The following is a 19393-nucleotide window of genomic DNA, read 5'->3' on the forward strand; positions in this document are numbered from 1 at the left end:
CCCAGCAGGGATCGTATTAAGTAGGAGGTGGAGAGGTGCCAGGGGGGTTCTGGCTAGTAAATCCCTTTTCGCACCTGGGAACTTGGTCCCCTGTATGGCCCAAGTTTTACTTGGGGCACCTATGAATGCTAGCTATAGGTGGATTTGATCTTGGCAACGTGCAGATGACGTGTAGATGCGTCGAACGAGGCAACACGTGACGTGTAGATGCGTCGGATGAGGCAACACGTGAAATTGTAATTTTCTCCTATATGGGGGGAGAACACACATGATGGAATATAATCAATGAATTTGTTTTATTCTGACTGTTTTTTCGTGAGTAAATTACGTAAACGAACAAATGTGTATAAAGGGAATTTTAATTAATGAATTTGTTTTTATATATGTTTCACGTAATGTGGTAGGTAATTAGATAAGTAAGAACGTCCATAGAGGGAAGTCTGTGGATGGGTTCCTGATGAATCCATTCCTATGGCAGGGTGGTCTCCGTTAGCCAAGAGGTTTCCCCAAAGACAAACGCCAGAAAGAAACTCTAGGAAGGGTCGATTCACTGACTTACTTAGGGTTTGGTCTTAGAACCCGAACTATAAATTATCTTAGGGGAAAGGTATAGCGGCTATGGTAGAGCACTGCAAGGGATTTTATAAATCCTTAGCCTGATACTGGAAAAAAGCGTTGTACTCCATGAACCAAGGGTAATGGCAGTTGCTCCTTCTGGACAAGAAGCCTCTCGAAGGACACTTGTGGATGTGAGTTAGTTGTTGATAGGTGACTACTAGGTCAATTAGGAACCTTTAGGTTGGTCCTCCATGGGTAACGGGAGGACACTTCCCTTGCGGAGTAGACCTACAATTAACTAGCCAAACAAAATCCGACCATTCTTGTTAGAGTACGAATGGCGACGGTTGGAAGATAAACTCTAGGCATCTACTAAAACGTTACTCGTCATGTAATCAAAGGCGGGTACGTTACATATCAACTAAAGCTAACTTTAAAGCTCAAAGATCCAAACTATGAAGTTTCAAAGCACGTGATTTCAAAGTATCAAGCTCACCATAAGCTATTACAGTTACAATATCCGATTTCAATTTATGTACCATGTACCATATACCAATTGCAAGTATGAGGTCTCATTATAAAAACGTGATACCAAATCAAGTACCAAGTACCAAGTACCAAATCTAACACTAAAAATGTTTCTTTGTTTCCATGTTTATTGGTTAAGGTACTGCAAATTTAGACCAACCAATCAAGTACCAAGCATTGAATCTATACCAAGTACCGAATCAAGTACCAAGCACTGAATCAAGTACCAAGTATCAAATCTGGTACGAAGTACAAAGTTATACCAAATCAAGTACCAAGAAAAAAATCTAGTACCAAGTACCATGTACCATGTACCAATTGCAAAAACAAAGTTTCATTATGGAACCTGATATCAAATCAAGTATCAAGTACCAAGTACCAAATCTAAAACTAAAAAGTTTTCTTTATTTTCATGTTTATTGGCTAAGCTACCGCAAAGTTACACCGACATGTACTGAGTCGTACGAAATAGGAGCAAAAAGGTTGAACCTAGGTATGATACTTGACGTCTTACAATTTTCAATATTTATATTTTTCTTGTTTTTATTATGAGGCATCCTCATAATTAGGCGTTTGGGGTGAAATTGGGTGACTCATGTGGGCAAAGCAGTGGTGAAAGTTGACCCGATTTAGTCTGTGTAAAGTAGCAGATGGCATGATGAACAGAGAACTACTTTACGTGACTTAGGGGAGAACTGCTCGCTGCCTCCACCAATGTGGTGTGCACAGGCTAAGTCAAGAACTAGCCCTTATTCCAGGCATCCTCTTTTCTCTTTATTCCCATTTGGTCATACATCAAGAATGTCTCCACAAATGAACTATTGAGGGTGTTTTGGGAGTTATACATATGTGGCAATGTCTAGTCCTACAACTTAGTTGGCATTACAACATGGGCTAGGGCTAGGCTCGAACCTATGATTGTTACTATATATATATATATATTCCCATTTGGTCATACATCAAGAATGTCTCCACAACTGAAATGTTGAGGCTGTTTTGGGAGTTATACATATGTGGCAATGTCTAGTCCTACAACTTAGTTGGCATTACATCATGGGCTAGGGCTAGGCTCGAACCTATTTTTGTTACAATATATATATATATATATATATAGGCTGTTTTGGGAGTTATACATATGTGGCAATGTCTAGTCCTACAAGTTAGTTGGGATTACATCATGGGCTAGGGCTAGGCTCAAACCTATGATTGTTACAAGCCCTAGGCCATGATGTAATGCCAACTAAGTTGTAGGACTAGACATTGCCACATATGTATAACTCCCAAAACAGCCTCAACAGTTCAGTTGTGGAGACATTCTTGATGTATGACCAAATGGGAATAAAGAGAAAAGAGGATGCCTGGAATAAGGGCTAATATATATATATATATATATATATATATATATATATATATATATATATATGTATGTATGTATGTATGTATGTATGTATGTATGTATGTATGTATGTATGTATGTATGTATGTATGTATGTATGTATGTATGTATGTATGTATGTATGTATGTATAGTGCCATATTCAAAGACTTGGGATTCTTTCAATTCTTAATTTTGTATATACTAGAAAAGTGGAAACCAATAAATATGTCTATATATTTATCAAAACCCTATAATGTAACCTATCATTAAAAAGCACACTAAAACTGAAATCTAATGAGCCATCAAGCTCATGCATTCAAGGACATGCGTTTTGCTAGTTCGATGTCCTGCTACAATACTCTATGTATATATTTTCATTTTTATTTTCAATAAAAAAACACAAGAGTCTAATTTTCATTTAATTTAAAGTTTCAATTTCAGAAATTAACAATAAAAGAGAGATAGCAATGTTTACCATAGTTCATGTTTAGGCTAAAATTGTAAATTTGTATTGCTTACGCATAGGTATTGACCAACCTCCGCAATACTATGTGGAATAGAAATAATGAGAGCACCGAGAGAAATCACAAGTGCAAGGAAGCGAGTGCCAAATTAAAGAGAGAGAGAGAGAGAGAGCACAGCAACAAAATAGAGCTAGAGAAAGAGAGATGAGAGAGAGAGAGAGAGAGACATGATTTTGAGAATGTATATATAAATCTTGTCAGCCAAAAATAGATCAATTTCTAGTCCTTGCGCCGCACAGGCATCACTTAAGTGACGTTCATCGTCACTTATGCAATGTTTATCATCACTTAAGCGACGTGTAGTTTTTATAAGAAATTTTATACCAAGAACGATGCTAAATGGTTGCTAGATGCCTCACTAAAGTTCTCGCATATGCGACAGACAATAGTGACGTCAGGTGCGAGGCAGTGTGGGACTCAGGGGGGTCACTCATGAAAATATGTATATATAACGTGAGTTCAAAATAAGGGGTTTTTAAAAGACCATTTTTATACATTTTTTACATACAGAAGGGTGTCATATAAAGGGGTTACTTACAGATTGAATAGAAAAGGGTTGTGTTTTATTCAAGAAAATTTCACAGATTAGGATATTTATAAATAGGCCATGAATGCACGTTATATAGAGAAGATATATATAGTGAACCCCCCGAGGTGTGGGATTGCTTTATGCTATGTAAGCATTGCTAGAGATGTCACTATACACCCAATGGCTATGGCTATCAAAATAAGGAGATAGTGGAAAGATTTGATGGATGGATTAGTGAATTGGAGAGGAAGAATGCGAAAAGAAGTAGTAATTCTTAGAGAAACACACCAAAAAAGCTTTTTTTGGACTATACACAACATGAAATAAGCTTTTTGAGATGAAAGGGACCTTTTGGGAGAGAAGGGAAAATTTTCAATTTTTTCCCTTGACTTATAGATGTGTTGTGGGGCCCACCCAGGATGGGGGACAAGGTTGTCAAAGGTAAAAGTTAGTGATAGGGGGGAGGAAAAGTATACCTAGGGGAATGGTTCTACTTTTGGTGGGCACAAGGGAAAGAGGGAGTGGATAAAATGTGCACAATACCCCCTCTCCTATTCGTCCACCTCAAATCTCTTGTCATTAGGAGAGTCATTAATACTTAAGATAAAGGGCCCCTTTTGAGTCCATATTTTCCCTAATAGTCTCTATGGGGCTAAGAAGAGGTGTTCATGCTTAAGTGTTTGAACTTTTTACATAGCATAAAATGCATTAATATCTCAAAAAATCTAACAAGATCCCAAATTAACAAACAAAATATTCATAAATGAATTTTCTCATAAGTGTTTTTATCATGGTGTAGTGAATTATTATCATGATAGTATATTGGGGCATGGTTAGTGACCCAATCGCTTCTAGACTGTCGGGTTTCAAATCTCGAGTTAGCTTGCTCTATTTCCCTATCTACTTGCTTAGAGATCTAATAGGATATCCTACAGCTAGGTTTGGCCCCCATAGGGTCTGGAAGTTCAAAACTTACCAAAAAAAAAAAGCTCTATTCTCTTTTTTGATTTGTAGGTCTCAATGCCATTCCTAGAATTGGATGTTCAATTTTACGTTGTCCAATTTTTGCGTCTGATTCTAGATAGCCTGAGTCTAAATCAAATGGTAAAAGCTATTTGATTCTAGCAAGCCAAGTGTTGTTTGCTCATATGATCCATTTATGATGTGTTCAAATAAGAGAATTGGATGACTTTTGACAGTCAAATGGTCTGATTTTGGTCAGACAATCTGATTGTGAGTGATGCTGAGAAAATGTGCCTACACTCGACAAAATTTCAGTGCAACCCTCTCAATGCTTCCTCTTGATCTCTAAAAAGCTCTAGGATCTAACAACAAGGGTAAGTAGTGATCACAACAACTCAACTGTAGCCTAAAAATACACCTGATCACACAAATCAAAGCTCATCTTGTCTCCTTGCTGCCCTGTAACAGACCTATCCAGTCTCTCTCTCTCTCTCTCTCTCTCTCTCTCTCTCAAACTGTGAGTGTAGAAATAAGCTTCCCCTTGCTCTCTTTACCTTTTAAACTCCTTTGCTTTGAGTCTTCCACTCTCACTTTCTCTCTCTTTCCTCTCTTAATGCATTGAAACCCCTTTTTCTCCCTATTTTACCATGTTTTACAACAATAACCCTACTATTTGATTCCCTTCTTTTTCTTATTTTTTCCTATCTAAATGCATCCAAATCACATGCTACCACTTAAGCTAATCCAACCTACTTGACTAAACCTTAAAAACCCAAAAACTTACTTCCTCACTCTGAGATCAAATGCCCTCTGACTCCCTCACTTCTTACCTATCTTAAACACCACTTGGGGGCAAACCCTACTTCAATGCTTGATTCAAAGCACACGATCACTCATAGCTTGAATTTATTGATAATAGAGCCTAAATGTAGGAGCTCTTGCTCAACTATCAACCGAGCAAGTATTTATCATTTCAAGAAATATGCACTTATTGAACCTTTGGAGTATAGCCAAAGAACTTAACTACAATATACTTTTCAATCAATATGACTGATAGCATGTGATATTTCCAATCATACGTAGTTTAAGAGGTTTGAAAAATGCAATTCTTCACCAACGACCTCATAAATAAACTCCTCATGCTTTCTTTATTTGCAATTTATTTCTTTATTATATCTTACTCCTCCTAATCTAGAAAGACAATATCAATCTAAGTGTACCTAATTTGTGGAGGTGGGATATATTCTCATGGCCATTTTCTATTCTCCCTTATTTCACTATATTCTACTTGGACTACGCCAAGTGCAATGGCTTCCTCTCACATAGACATGGGCACTCTCACACCTACAAGTGTAATAAGCTAGTTGCCTCCTTCCAAAGCTCTTTGGTAGCTCCAAAATCCAAGGTGCAAGCTTAAGAAAGCTTGATCCTCAAGCTCCAAGCTCCAAGCTCCAAGCTCCAAGCTCCAAGTTCTTTGCTTGGTGTCAAAGGTTTTTTCAAGCTCATCCCAACATTCATCTTTTGCATTTGAAATCCTAGATATGTGGTGTAAAACATCATTTGACAATCCTTATAATATTATCTAGAGTGCCTCACTATTTTTATTTTCCATTGTGGGTCATGAGGAGCTTCGATTTATTGAATATTTTCAATAGGTCTTTCCACATTAGATGAGACATGGTTTTCATTTTCCACTAGGGAAAACCTTTTACATTCAATTTTTCCATTGCTTCATTTTGAGAATGCACACATCTTGCGAATGAATCACATGATCATGTTTAACTCCACTTACAAGGGTGAGATTTTTGGGATAATGGAGATTGATAAATAAGAGAATTTCGACTGAGAGAAACCCTTTTTTAGTACTTTATTTTTAATTACAAGAGTGGGAAAGTACTGGTCGATGTTTATCAATGTGACCTTGTTCAAGGTATGGAGTTCAAAAATCATCCTCATATGGGTATTTGTGAATATTGTGCACTTGGGAAGCCTTATTGCAAACCATTTACCATTTCTATCATAACTCATTCTAGATATTTGCTTGATCTTATTCACACTGATATTTGTGGACCTTTTCCTCGATCAAAATCTCAATATTAGTATTTCATGGCATTTATTGATGACTTCAAAAGATACACCACCGTTTTTCTCTTGTGACACAAATTGGAAGATTTATTATCTTTTAAGCAATATCAAAAAGTTGCAGAAATTCATACTCATCGTCACATCAAGAAACTTCACAAGTGATAATGGTGGAGAATTTGATGATTATTATAAAAATCAAGGCATTCATCATGAATATATGGTTCCTTACATGGAGAAGAGAGCAAAGGAGTGGGCAAACCAAAATGAGAGAAAAGTCAAATCTTTGGTGCGCCGTCTGGTGCTCAGGTGGAAAAGGACAAAGTGTTAGCTAAGAGTAGAGTAGAGGCTCCCCAAGTGAGTTTCGAAGCCCAACAACATGCCTTCTTGAGCACACAGCTAAATGTCACTTAAATGGAGGAAGGGGAGACCGTCGACTCCATAAAGTAGAAGCTATGGATTGCACACAAGGCCTTTAGAGCAGGCCTACAAATTCCAGCGCAACCCAAGGGTGTCAACCTTGGCCTTGAAGAGCAACAAAACAATCTATTGCAAGCAAGCTTGACCCCACAAGAAGTCAATATACTAGGGTTTGCTGAGAGGGCACAACAAGTGGCCTAGCAAGGAGAAGAGGCTAGCATGAGCTTTGACATGGGACCTCACGACGAGAGCCTCCTTCCCCACAGCCAGATAAACAACAATATCAGACACCTCTGCTGAAAGAAAAGCAAAGCTTAAAAGAAAGAGGCAATGGATGGTGGAGTAAGCAAAGCACACATTGAATACCAAGCCAGTAGTGGTGCTGACCACACCCATCCCACCAAGCCACGATGACAGCCCAAAAAGCTTCAATGCCAAAATTGTGATTTGGGAGCATTAGGAGACTGGTACAGATCCCTTCGACCTTAATTTGCGAATCCTAGCCAACTTGCGCATAGTACTGCCAGTCAAGGTGGTGGAAGAAGTGATTTATGTGGGAAGCCGGCTAGGAGGCAAATGGACCTTCGAGAGAGAGCAGAATCCCACCGTATGGGGGCATCACACTCTACAACTTAAGGAAAACATACTCATTGAAATTTATGGAAGCAACATAGATGTGTCAGATGGACTAGTTAATGATGTTGATGGATACTTTAAAGGATCAACAAAAGTACCTAATGAAACAATAATTTAGGTAGAATTCATCTCAACTCACATAGGAACAAAGTTAAGAAACTAGGAGAAAATACTAAGATAATCAAACATATATTGTAATTGGACTCCAATTTTTGGAATCAAAAAAGTGTTTCAAATAGAAAAAAATCATAACAACATAATAAGCTGAATACAATTCCCATTGCAACTAGATGCAGCAGAAACAATACATCATGCACAAGGACTCACAATTTAAACAATATTTAGCTCAACAACTATAAAAACACATGGTCTAGTATACACTACATTATCACATGTTAAAGATCCAAATAATCTCTGCTTTTTCTACATCCCATACAACCATCCCAAATAGAACTAGACCAAGAAGTCAACATTAAAGAAATAGAAAGACTACGATCAAATACAACATGGAAAACCATAAACCAAGATATTACAAATCTAAATCCAAAAAATTTGTTACTTGTATCCTTAAATATTTGTAGCTTCCAACAACATAAGGAAGATTTCCTTGCTAGCCACATGATCATGTAAGCTAAAATATTGTCTCCAAGAAAAAAAACATGAGAAATAATCATTAGGTTCATGTTGATGGGTATATAGGATACACATCAACAAAAGGCCACAGACTAATAATACACCACCACCCTAATATATATGTCATAAACATAAAGGAATATACAAATATAGGAATTTAAAAAAAAACCAATAACTATATATTGTCCATATTTACACCATTCAATAACATATATTACATTTTATCAAACAAATAAACATAAAAATTCATAATGTGAGCCCTTGTGATTACGTCACCTTTGTTTTTTTGAACATCTTGACAGTGTCTTTGGAGTAGCTTGATTTCGGCTACTTGCAAATGCTTATTTTGTATCTCAAGTATTCTTTATTTCATACCCAAGTATATATTGCATTGTGATGTAACCAATATTAAGAGAGTGTTTTTTCTTAGTTTATTTATGTGATATTCTCATTTGAGAGTAGTAGGAATCACTCAGTATTATTACCATGTCACAAACGATTCACTAAAATATAAATAATGTGATCTCAAAGGACTAAACAAACAATACTACAATAAATAAAAAGCTTGAACCACTTAGTTATGCACACTCTTATGGTTTATGTTTTCAAATAAGAGCTATGAACACTATAGTACACAAATGAAAATTTTGTTTAAAGGGCAAATACTAGTTTAAAATCACATAATGGTTTCCATATTCAATGAGTGACCACGATAATATTTAATCATCCCAATAGCATAAACATAGTAATATTTAATCATCCCAATAATAGTAATCAAGGTGTAAATATTAAAAATTTATTTCCTACATATGAACAAGAGAAGCACATAAATCTCATGTAATAAAACAATTTGTGCCCATATACGTACACTTCATGTGCTTTGTAGGATAATTGAAAAGATTTTTTGTCTTTATATAGGATTTGCATAGAAGTTAAAGCCATTATCAACCTAGAACTTATGCTATAACAAAGATTGAAAAGTCTTATCTGCAATTGGTTTGCATGGTGATAATGTTGTTATTGAACCAGATCTTCAAAAATCGAAGGATGGCAATTGTTTCCCAAAAAAGCCATCTATTGGTGGAGTGAAGGCTAGAAGGTTCCTAGACTTTCATGGGCTAGACTTGGTAAGATAAAATCTAGGAATGATGGCTCAACCATTCAATATAATCAATGGAAGTTCCTACATAATGCAGTTAAGGATCATGTTGATAATGGGCAAGCTCGGAATGGAAAAGCCAATGTTTGGGAAACACTAGAAAAAGTATTATTTTATTGTGATAAAATTGAGTGAAATGATAATGATGTCAAACACTTCAAAAACCAATTGAACCTTTTTAAAAAGGCAATGACAGAAGCTTGGGGTAATCACCATTTCACTCACTATATGATAAGAAGTTTGTATATGTATGTCTCTTTATTGTCTGACTCATATAAGGTTTTCTAATTGAATTTCTTTATTTGTTATCTATGCAACATATTTTATACAACTATGCTCCATATTTTATCAAGAAATATGGATCTCTGTTTATCTGGTCAACCTAAGGTATGGAAAAATTACATTATCAAGAAAGAACAAAATACTTTGGACACACAAGACATAGAGATGGAAGATACAAAGTGAAAAGTTTATTAGATGTCTTTCAATGGTTCTATAGATAAATTTGGCACAAATTCAAGCTCAAAGATACAACCGCATCATGTATTACATCATCTTTAGCAAGGACTATATCCATAGTTACCCAAAGAAGAAAAGACGGGTATTTAAACTCTTATGCAAAGTAAAGATATTTAGAATGATTGCAAACTAGACAAAGAGATGGAAAAAGATGAGTTTCAAGAAACCCTTAACATCTTTTAGTCTAACTCTTTGCAGAAGAGTCTTTAGTTTCAAGCAATTCACTAGGTTCTACAAAGGAATCTTTTGTTTCATCCCACTCGATGAGACCTCCACATTTCAGGAGCTCTTGTTTCCTATAACTTGGAAGGAGCTTTAAATTCTTGGCATCTCCTACATGGGAGAGCAAATAAGAGACAAGAAATCCAAAGTATCCTGCCCCAGATCCACTGTATCCAGACATGAAGCCAAAAACTCTTATAGCTTCTTCCTTCTCCACCAAAATTATCTTGTCTGAACCTCTATTGAAAACTTGGGATTCAATCACCTTGGAGTTAGCTTTCAAAGACATTATTGGTAAGCTTGAAGAGCTTGACAACCTACTATGATAAATTGCAACTATTTGATTATTTTTGAATCTGCAATTTCTATCTGCATAATAAACCACAATAGTGTAAGATGTCAATAGATGAATATTCGATAATATTTCTCTATAATGCATAACATACTCTAATATAAATCACAATGGATATATTAGAATTATCTTTCATACCTTAGGGTTTTCATCTTCTTTAACAAGACTATCATCATAAATATTTATTAAAATTTTTGGTTTCTCCTCTAATGGAGACTTTAGTTTCTCTTCATATGTAACGTGCCTGCCTATCGGTTGTCCAAGCACATTTAGCGGTCCATCAAGGAACGATTCTAGGCATCGCTGCCCAACACTCCCATGGAATGTTTTGGGGTTTGTCACCTAGGGTTTCCCGAGTCCGCCTTGCAACGGAATGTCCACGACCGAACCCACTAGGATCGACCTGAAATTTGGGTTCCTAGTTGTCAAGGTCTCCTAATAGCATTCTAGTGTCGGGTTTTGGACATTCCATTTTACGCAGAGATACCCCATCCGAAGAGATCCATACCGTGCTTGGTTCAAAGACAATTGAAAACGAGAGGGATGTGCCACTCAACCTCTTTTTCCGAAGGACATAGTCCCATTCTGGTCCCCTAAAATGGCATGAACCGCATGTTAACTTAACAATACCTAAAGTCATCATCAGTAAAACCTTGTAAGAAGCCTCCCGGTTCTCTGGGATCACCCTGCCGTAGGATGGACCCATCGGGGATTCTATCCACCCGCTTCCCTTGATAGCTCTAGTTTTCTAATTAGGTCCTACCACATTTATGTCTGACATTTAAAATCAGCTTCATTAACTAAGTCTTTTAGGAAAAATTTTCATTCTCGTAATTTACAACACAGACACAAAAAAAAAAACAAGCAGTCCTTTTGACAAACAAGTTCCTTAACTTATCTTCAAGTTGATCTTTGTCTCCTGCCCATATAGGAGAATTATGTATCCCTTTTGTCCAATAGAAGTACCTAGTCCAAGTCACATGGCACCAAAATTTCCATTCTTTATCTAGAATAGGATCTTCCAATGCCTCCAGACGTTAGGCTCACAGAAGTCTACAACTTTGTTCTACAACTCTGTTCTGGACTCGGCAAGGGGTGTCCAGAGCTTCACTGACCCCAAGTGACCTAGGAGTGAGACACACTTTCCGTGGTTGGCCTTTTCACCACTCGACCATCCACCTATGAATCGAGCAGTGCCCTCTTGGGGTAATTCCGTGGTGCGATCTTGGAGATGATCCATGCGTGCCAAATATCCTTCCTTAATTAATCCAATTAAGAATCAAGCATAATGAAGGCAATTAGCATTAATATCATCTTCTAGGAAAACATTCATTTATTCCCATGGAAATTTGTCATTACAAACCCCTGCCATGCATTTTCCATTAACACAAGTCTTGGAATATTTATCCTAATCACAATGCAACAATCAATCGATTGAAAGAAAAAAATTTAGGGTGTTTTTCAATCAACCAACAAGACTAATTGTATTTTTCCCAAACAATACAAGAATAGATGCGATAATAACTCCATTGCATATTCGCTCTTCCCCTTGGGGCCAAAGAGTAAAATTTACTTAACATTCCCTCCTTTAGCCTAAGGCATATGCTAAAGGTTCCAATACTATACACGACATAAGCCCTATCATTCCAATGCAAATTAATCAATCTAGCAAGAGCATTTATGCCTCTTCTCTAAGAGACAATTATCTTTTAGCCTTTCCCTACTATGGAACATTTTATCTTGGCTTTATCTACCTTTCTCCTAAGGCAAGGAGTCACATGTCATTGATGTAAAGTTCACATAATCTCTCCCATGTATGTACTGTTTATGTGCATTTGTGAACCTTAAACAATATCGACCCAGGTAAAGATTAATCAAAGACTCATCATTGCTCAATACTTTAGTGTCCCATATGTTGCTTATGCTATGATGGATTCATCACATAGCAACTAGGTGTAATTAAACTCCCTTTGATACAAGCACTTTACAAACTTCATCTTTGAATATTTGAGATGCGATTTATCCTTTTCAATGACCTATTCTAGCACCACAAGGTATGGAGCCTAATGTATCTCTTGCAAACATTAAAACAAGCATCTATCAATTTGAAAATACATTACTTACGACTAGTACCACAATTGGATTGACAATGATGCCTTTTCCCGAAGCTTTGTTGCTAGTTATAGGACTGCCATCCACAAGCGACATTCTTTGCTTAGAGGCCATCATTAGCAAGTAGACTCAAGAGATTAAGAAGGCAAAATAGATTCGAGATGGGAGAGGGTAAGAGAAGATGGCTAAGTCGAGGATCGAGATAGAGGGAATTGTGCAGCCTCTCAAGGTAACTCTTCTCTCTCTCTCTCTCTCTCTCTCTCTCTCTCTCTCTCTCAAGATCTCTTGGAGGGGTCTCCTCTCTCTCTACCTCTCTCTTGTAGCCTCTCGGAGTCTCCTTATGCTCCCTTGTGCCTCCCCATGCCTCATATTTATAATGAATTAGAGAGGAGGGGATAAGACTGAGAATAAGAGCGGAGGGGCTCTTGGAAGACTTTCAAGATTAGGGATTGGCCAACAATACAAAATAAAAGTTAGAAATTACATTTAAAAAATTACCAACTAGATATTGTGAAGATCAAGTGCATTGAGAATATTCTGAGGGTTCGATTTCTCGAAGAGCTTATCTTGGTTAAATTCTTTTGGCTTTTCAAAACGAAATACTTAGAATCCCTTATTCTTGTAGATAACAAACTAATCAACCAAAATCAATATGTGTATTTGGAACTTACAAAAGATATAAATCCTAATAATATTAGAGTGTGACCTCACGATTCTTTTATTCCCAACATAAAATTTTCGAGTTGTCTTGATTTTCCCCTCTTCATTATAGATATAAATAAAAATCCTCCTAAAAAGTATATAGTCAAACCCTACTAGCCAAATCACTATCAATTTGCCATTATAATATAAATTTAGGCCCACTATTACCTTCTAAACAAAAGGAAAATGAAATTCCAAGAATTGAATAATATACATAACTTAAAAATTTTATGGCTTAATAAGGGAATAATTCTCAAATAGGTTATGGACATCTTAAGGAATATACAAAGATATAAAAACTAAATATTTAAAGTTAGTAAAGGGAAAAGGGATTAGGGTATCTCTTATACTTGATATCATCCTATACAATACAACTTTTGTTTGATATGTCCTTTGGTATCCTATGTAGGCTCACAGTGCAAAGTCCCCTTGTTGTTTGAGAGGGTAGGTGTTTCGGTTAATGGACTGAATCTTTGTTCCAGCTCATTACCGTTGTTTCACACTCGCTAGCAGATGTTATATATGGATTGGTATTGGAATTCTACCAACTACTACATGCATATTGATCATACTAGAAATCTTGAGTACAATCTTTGGAGGATCCGTTGGGCTAAGAGGCTCAACATAATTTGACTTTTTACCTCCCGGTCATGCAATCCAACGCGGTTGTATTCACCCAATAGATATCACTCTTTTGTTTATCAAGTGGAGTAATTTTCCAACCTCCCTCCCAAGTATTTGGTCTTAGATATCTTGAGTGAACCACCCAAATATGAGACTATCTCCCTTCAATAGTTCCATGGTTGGTTATGTATATCATATTGCTTCTTATATACTAAGTTAAAGTGAAGACCTTGTATATAAATAATGAAATAATACAATTGATTTTCTTCTTTAGACTAAGTTATTCTATCTTTAATATATATGTACTTGTGTTAAATTAACTAATTTTATCATATATAGATTCAAAGTGAGCCATTGTATAATTTAATAGCATTTGGCACAATGTATCGATCTATCTTATACTCATTGGATTATACTTTGCAAGAAGAGTTCGTGAAGATCTTGAAGAGATTCATTATTGCCATCTTGGATATTTTATAGAGAAGTAATGGATTCGACATGGTGTTTAGTGTTTCATTAATGCCAAGAGGTGAGCCTATCTTTAAACAAATCCTATAAGAATCGCATGGATGTAAAAACTCAAAATTTTTAAGACATTTTTGTTCAAGGAACCATGAGTCAAAACTATTATATTTTTGAATGATCAAAGTATCTATCAAGGTTGGTATATCTATGATCGAGTAGTTGACATCTTACCTCCTGATAGAATAGCTTGCATAGGTAGGTGAAACTAAATGATAACATTATAAGGTGATTCCCTAAACACTGAAATCACTATTGTCTTCTTAAAGTGCATGAGAAAGCTCCTATATATAATGAAATACCTATGGCTAAGTTACACAACTAAAACCTTATGCAAGTTATCAAAAGCTCTTTTCTAAAAGCTGCATGATGTACATATTGATTTAATAAAACTTAAGCTTTTGATGGTGTGAATGATCTTGTCTAAAGTTATAATAAATAGTTCAAGTACCACACCACTAATTTCCTTGGCCATTCAATAGAAAAAGGATCTTTCACTAAAGCAAGTTAAACTGCTTGAGTTTAATGGCGAGGGATTGAAAATAGAAACTAATGTTGAAATATGGATTGAGCAAATTTAAAACTCATTTTTCACAATTGAAACGAGTGTAGACAATCATGATATGATCACCCAACTACGTTGTTAGCGGGGTTTTAGTCCAAATGTCATATACATTGGGGATTTGAGAGAGAAGAAAGTAGAGAATATGAGATAGAAGAGAAGAAAAAAAATAGGCAAGGGATTCAAATCTGCCAAATCCTTTACACAGTATTAAGACAAAGCTCAATGATTCAAAGCACTATGTACTGATAGAACATGAGAAGATAAACATAATCCTTGTTTGGGACTACTCAGAAGCAATCTCCAAGCATTAGATCTCCTGAAGCTCCCTGATAGACCAAAAACACATACCAAACACTAGCTTGTTCTCTGTTACTAAAATGACAAATCTGATGGTTCTCTTAGCTCCAAAAGGGGGTAATACCTCAGGACACCTGATCAAGATTATTCTAGATCGCTCTTCTTCTCCCTCCCAGTCCAGACTATTGTTTGTTGTCTTAAAAATGTGATCACGCATTGCGCGAATTTGAAAGCCTCTCTTTTTGCATGAGATCTCTGAAAACTAACTAAAAAGCCCACTTAAGTTTTGCATATCACCCTATTCTAGAAGTTTTCTAACCCTTTTTAGGATATTTACAAGAAATTATATCCAAAATATCAAAAATAGACTTAAATGATCTAAAAATACCATATTTTTGAACCATCCATACTATGGACACTGACATTAATGACTAATATTACAGTGACTCTCTAGATTAATAAGAAAGGTAGGTGATGATGCACTCCACGATTTTCCACACTATATCTGCATAGTGGCACGACCTCCATCCCCTTTCTACACATTCTACAATATGTGCCAAAATCCTAGTTTTCACTAGATTCAAAGAGGGTGGATGTGGTGCCGCTATGCGAACACAGTGTGAAAAACCTTGGATCGTATCATAATTTGGCTTTCTTATTAATCTAGAGAGTCAATGTCATATTAGTAATTAGTGCTCAATTAGTGTTAGTGTCCATAGTATGGATAGTTTCAAAATACATAATTTTTGAAAAAGTTTAGCCTATTTTTAAAAATTTGGATATCATTTCTTGTAAATATCTTAAAAAGTATCGATAACTTCTAGAATAGGGTAACATGCAAAAAGCAAGTGGATTTTTAGCCAATTTTGGGAGATCTCGTGCAAAAAGAGGGGCTTTCTAATTTGTGTGGTGCTATGTGATACCAATGTCGAAGGGGTTTTAGTCGAAAGGTATCCACTGAGGATTAGAGAGTGTAATATCTCCCCCCCCCCGACCCCCCTACTTTCCCCCCCATGGAAATCCCCCCTTAAAATTTATTTAACTTTAATTCAAAAATTTTTCCCTTTCCCTCTCCCCGCCAATAGTACATCAGGGAGAGAGAGAGAGAGAGGGAGTGAAGTGGGAGAAGGGGGGGCATGTAGCCCCCCAGATGGTGGCGGATAGCTGTGTCCCCCCCTTATAAAGCCTTCCCCCCCCTCCCTGGTACGCAGAGTCCTTCTTATAAAGCCTTCCCCCCCTCCCTGGTATGCACAATCCCCCCCGTCAGAGACAAGCATCCCCCCCTATGGCCGTGACTGTGAGAGCGCCCCCCCCCCCCCCTTGATCGTCAGTCCGCTGCGGCTCCATGAGAAGAGAAGGAGGTGAAGAGAAGGAGAGAGAGAAGGGAGAAGAAGAAGGAGAAGAAGAGGAGAAGGGGAAGAAGGAAGAGGGAGAGAGAGGAGAAGAAGAAAGAGAAGAAGAGGGAGAGAAAGGAGAGGAAGAAGGAGAAGAAGAGAGAGTAGGAGGGAGAAGAAGAAGAAGAGGCAAAAGGAGGAGAGGGAGAGAAGAAGAGAAGGAGATGAAAAGAAGGAGAGAGAGAAGGGAGAAGAAGAAGGAGAAGAAGAGGAGAAGGGGAAGAAGGAAAAGGGAGAGAGAGGAGAAGAAGAAAGAGAAGAAGATGGAGAGAGAGAGGAGAGGAAGAAGGAGAAGAAGAGAGAGAGTGGGAAGGAGAAGAAGGAGAAGAAGGAGAAGAAGAGGGAGAGAGAGGAGAGGAAGAAGGAGAAGAAAGAGAGGAGAGGAAGAAGGAGAAGAAGAAGGAGAGGAAGAAGGAGAAAAAGAGGGAGAGAGAGAGAAGGGAAGAAGAGGGAGAGAAGAGAAGAAGAGGGAGAGAAGGAGAAGGAGAGAAGAAGGAGTGGGAGAGAGAAGGGAAGAAGAGGGAAAGAAGAGGGAAAGAAGAGAAGAAGAAGGAGTGGGAGAGAGAAGAGAAGAAGAGGGAGAGAAGGAGAAGGAGAGAAGAAGAAGGAGTGGGAGAGAAGAGAAGAAGAGGGAGAAAAGGAGAAGGAGGAGAGAGGAAGAAGGAGTGGGAGAGAGAAGGGAATAAGAGGGAGAGAAGAGAAGAAGAGGGAGAGAAGGAGAAGGAGAGGAGAAGGAGTGGGAGAGAGAAGAGAAGAGGGAGAGAAAAAGGGAAGGAGAGAGAGAAGGGAAAGAGGAGAGGGAGAGAAGAAGAGAAGGAGAGTGAGAAGAAGAAGATAAGAAGGAGAAGAAGAGAGAAAGGAGTAGAAGAGGAAGAGGAGAGAGAGAGAAAAGAAGAGGAAAAGAAGGAGAAGAGAGAGAGAGTGAGAGAAAAAAAAAAAGAGAGGGAGTGAGGCTTAGTGTGTAGCCTCGAGGAGTCACTTCGTGAAGCCAGCCTCTTGGCAAAGGACGCCCATCTAACAACCCTTCCTACCCGAGCCTATCGTCCTGAAATCCATTGAGGTCCGCACTGCCCAATCTTCACGAGGCAAATGGCTCCCAAGAAGAAAGTCGCGGGAAGCATAGGCGCCCAAGCTATCGGTAATGTTGGAGAGGCGAGTGGAGCGATCAATGCAACACACACAAATCAAGCCCGGGTTCTAAGCTTTAAAAATTAATTAGGTATTATTTCTCGTCGAAGAGATGAAAGGATTGGTGATGTGCATGGAACAAGAACAAGTCTTAGGGTTCTGTTTACTCTAAGTACTAAGTTGCATGCGTGAAACGGTAGAGTTTGGAATTTGCATAAGTTTTTATGCATGAAATGATAGCTTTTACTCACATAAAATGATAGGGTTATCACCTTACTTCACATAAAATGATAGCTTTTTAACCAGTTCAGTGCATCAATAGTCATTTAGAATTCACGTTTCGCAATCATGGTTAATGAAACACATGAAATGTTAAATTCTATTCATGAGATACACTTGCATCATTAGACAAAACCCTAGACTTCCATATACGCAAGTCACATGTGATTCGGTGCATTAGAAATAAGTATTCATTGCCAGGAATAAAGATAGATAAAAGTCGTCTAGGAGGTATAACTATACTAAACGCGCAATGTGCATGATGATTAAGGTTGATTGGGAAATCTTGCATAGAACCGCGCTAAGAGAATTGGAAGGATCGCATGCATCTAGACTACATCTTGAAGGTCTAAATGAAGAATCACATGTTGCCATGTATGGTAACTGAGCTTGGTTGGAATTACAGATTAAAAGACCCTTCGTTGGGTTGCGAATAAGGCATGTCCATTGCCTTGACTGACCAGCTAATGCTTGAGTTAGGGATTAAGATACCCTAAGGTAAAACCCAAGGGAAATGGGCAAGTCAAAAAATAAGTTATCTTCCAAGACCATTTGCTTGCGTAATCTTGTTTGAAATTATTGGGATCTCGCCAAGTCGCGAAAAGACCCAAGATCGGATGCTCGGAGCATCCGAGAAAAAAGTAGTCACACCTTAGCAATCGATCATACAAACGACCTCCGAAATGTTCGTGCTTGTGCTTAGATACATTATTTGATCTATTTTCTCAAGGAACTAATTCAAGAAAAACACGTAATGATTCAGGTTGAAAGCTTGGAAGGAAAGGTAGGAAGAACTACCTCCAACTTTCTGCCTGGCCCTATCCAAGGGGGTTATTAGCCGCGCCAGGTATATGGACCTAACCCGCCATAAGAGGTCTCTCCGTGGGTGCTACTTGGAGCGGGAGGATGCTTGGGTGCCAAGGGAGGCTTTGGCTGTAAATCCTTTGCCTCCGGATCCCACACAAGAGGCCGATGTGACTGGATATGGGATCTCGAGGCACGTGTACTAGCTTCAACGGGTGGAACTTGGAGCGGCAATCCTATAGATTGCTGGGATATCCTTCGGGCATGATTTTGGATGTACTCCCAGATTTTTATAAATAAAGAGTAGATATTGGAGAAAAAGGAATTTCCTTGACATTGTTTTTGTGTGAATGTCTAAGTTGCGTGAAGGAACCTGTGATTAATTTGATTAATTAAGAAAGCTGCTTTTGCATGTCAAAACATAGTGTGGTAGGTAATTAGATAACTAAAGAAAACTGAGGAAA

General features: G+C 37.6%; 1 long non-coding RNA gene across 1 annotated transcript; it reads left to right on the forward strand.

The window, feature by feature from the left end:
- The first annotated feature begins 1118 nt into the window (after positions 1–1118).
- Positions 1119–9617, forward strand: LOC148031475 (uncharacterized). Its single transcript, XR_015691998.1, has 3 exons — positions 1119–1328; positions 1515–1579; positions 9280–9617. It is a non-coding gene; the product is annotated as an uncharacterized LOC148031475 (long non-coding RNA).
- Positions 9618–19393: the final 9776 nt, after the last annotated feature.

This window comes from Lygodium microphyllum, chromosome 9, assembly GCF_053477565.2.
Source record: "Lygodium microphyllum isolate KBCC chromosome 9, Lygodium_microphyllum_v1.1.10, whole genome shotgun sequence".
NCBI lineage: Eukaryota > Viridiplantae > Streptophyta > Polypodiopsida > Schizaeales > Lygodiaceae > Lygodium > Lygodium microphyllum.